Source organism: Pithys albifrons, chromosome 22 (assembly GCF_047495875.1).
Source record: "Pithys albifrons albifrons isolate INPA30051 chromosome 22, PitAlb_v1, whole genome shotgun sequence".
Lineage (NCBI taxonomy): Eukaryota > Metazoa > Chordata > Aves > Passeriformes > Thamnophilidae > Pithys > Pithys albifrons.
Genome location: NC_092479.1, coordinates 6,664,408 through 6,667,436, shown reverse-complemented (window position 1 = coordinate 6,667,436; position 3,029 = coordinate 6,664,408).

The window sequence follows — 3,029 nt, the reverse complement described above, 5'->3', positions numbered from 1 at the left end:
AAGGAGAGTTAACAAGAGATCCACAAGCTTTGTTTTGTAACTTTTTAAAATAATAAAATGCTCTGAACTCAGACTGTGACAGGGGGGTTAGTTTGGCTTTGCTTTGCCTCCACCTGATATTTGGGGCTGTTGTTGCCTAATTATTATTTTGAAGTGTTGGCTCTGGAAACATCATTTTCCAAAGGTCCAGAAGGCCAAACCTTGGGAAGGGTTTGGTTTCCAGAGAGGCAGGTGGGACCCTCCCAGCCCCTCAGTTTGCTGATTCCAGCACTGGAAGCCAAACACCAACATGGGTTGAGAGTCTCAGTTTTGCTTGATTTGCTTCCTGCTGGTCCCAAAGCACAAGAAAAATCACTGCATTGTGTAACACCATTTCCAGGAGGAGCCAGTTTGGGGAGAAAGGATCAAATCCTCTGTCCCAAGAGGGCCTCGGGGCCAGGTATCAAGTGGTGATGTTTGGATTGTGGTCAGATTTGGCACAGGAGGGATGTGGAAAATCTGCATTGTCCCTTCTTGTGCCACCTTTAGTAAAATCAGGAGGTTTCTGAGCTGGTGGAAGCAGGACAGGGATCCAGCCTGGGGGCAGCTCAGATCACTCTGCACTGAGGGTGGGCACCAATTTTCAGCTTAGTAGGCACCTCTTTGTTGCAGAACATCCCTCAGTCTGTGCAGGTGGGAAACCACCGCCCAAATTCTGCACTGGGGTCACACCTGGCACGTCACCCCTGGCACATCTGCTCTCACACCTGGCATGTCACCCCTGGCACATCTGCTCTCACACCTGGGATGTCACCCCTGGCACATCTGCCCTCACACCTGGCATGTCACCCCTGGCACATCTGCCCTCACACCTGGGATGTCACCCCTGGCACATCTGCTCTCACACCTGGCATGTCACCCCTGGCACATCTGCTCTCACACCTGGGATGTCACCCCTGGCACGTCACCCCTGGCACATCTGCCCTCACACCTGGCATGTCACCCCTGACACATCTGCCCTCACACCTGGCATGTCACCCCTGGCACATCTGCCCTCACATCTGGCATGTCACCCCTGGCACATCTGCCCTCACACCTGGGGTGTCACCCCTGGCACATCTGCCCTCACACCTGGCACGTCACCCCTGGCACGTCACCACTGGCACATCTGCCCTCACACCTGGCATGTCACCCCTGGCACATCTGCTCTCACATCTGGGGTGTCACCCCTGGCACATCTGCTCTCACACCTGGGATGTCACCCCTGGCACATCTGCCCTCACACCTGGGGTGTCACCCCTGGCACATCTGCCCTCACACCTGGGGTGTCACCCCTGGCACATCTGCTCTCACACCTGGGGTGTCACCACTGGCACATCACTCCTGGCACATCTGCTCTCACACCTGGCATGTCACCCCTGGCACATCTGCCCTCACACCTGGGGTGTCACCCCTGGCACATCTGCTCTCACACCTGGGGTGTCACCCCTGGCACATCACTCCTGGCACATCTGCTCTCACCCCTGGCACATCACCCCTGGCACATCTGCTCTCCCAGCCGAGCTGGGCATTTCCCAGCAGGACAGAGGAGCAAACACTGAGGCCCCAGAAGGGGGTCAGTTGTGCTCAGAATCCCATCCCAGTGCCAACCCTCCTGCAGTGGAGCAGAAGGAGCTGCCACAGGGCACCAGCAGGTGCCAAGGGCTGTGTGTGGCAGCAGCCCCAGCCCTGCTCAGCCCAGAGGGGAAGGCACCGAGTTCAGGTGTCCCAGCACAGAAGGTCCCTGTGCAGGAGTGGTTTCAGCTGCAATCCTGGGGCTAATTAGGCCCCAGCAGCTCATTAATGGTATCTCTGCTTCTACCTTTGCTGCCTTGACGTTCTGGGGTGATTTTTGAGCCGCTGAGCTCATTTTAACCCGGTGCTGAACCCACATAGCCACAGGGGGAAAGATAAGTGAGCCCTTCAGGCTTTCCCACAGAGCTCCTGTGCCCTTGGGCTGGCACAGACAAACAGTGTCACTGTCACTCAGAGGCAGCAGGACACAGAATCGCTGGCGGGAGCTGACCGTGTTGATAAAATCATTGCTAAATCCTTGGTCAGTGAGATCATTGCTCCTCCTGCACACCAGAGAAATCTTTGTTGTGGCACTGCTGAGCTATAACCCCAATTACAGGAATCTACTGTTGGAACAAAGTGCTGGTCCCAGATTTTTGAAGCTATTTAAGCAATTAATCCCCATTAACTAAACAAAAAGAGTCTTTTGGAGATGGGGGTTTCTGCAGCCACATTTCAGTGTTCAGTGTGTTTATCCTGGGGATGTTGTGTGAGCTCAGTCTCCATTTCAGGCAGGAAACAGCAGAGCAGTCAAATGAAGGGGGAAGAGGAGTCAGTAGGAAGGTGATAAACCCTGTGCTGATCAAGCTGCTGCAATATCATGCAGCTCTCTCTCCTCCCATAAAAATGACTCCTGATTCCCAAGTATCCATCCTATTTAACTCCTCCCCTGAGTTAATGAGCCTGCCTGGATTCATTAACTGGGATCTGTTTGTCCCTCCAGAAGGAAACCAGAATTTATTCTCCAATTTCCCTTTCCAGGTTTGTTTTCTGTGCCAGGTAGGATAGAAATCATCGAGGCCACTCTGTCTTTTCTCCTTCTCATTTTATTTCTTCTGCCACAGACACACAGGATGGAAGGGGGGCAGAGGATTGCACTGGGTGGGAAAGGAGCTCCATGGGCAGCAGAGGGACAATTCCAGGTCTCCTGGGCAGGACAGGCAGCAGCAGAGTCAGGATCAAGGATTAAGGATTCAGGCACTCAGGAGACAGGGATGGGGCAGGGGGTGACCTGAGCTGTCACCTCCACCCCAACCTTCCTCCAGAGCAGCCTGAAATCACATCCCAAGACAGAGGCACAGAAAGCCAAAGAGAAATGCAGAAATTTTTGTGGCATTCCAGGCTACTCACTGCCACACAGCTCAGCCTGGGGGCAACACTTCCAAAGGGCTTTTCTGGAGCCAGTCAATACAGGCAGCAAGGCAAGAAACCCTCCA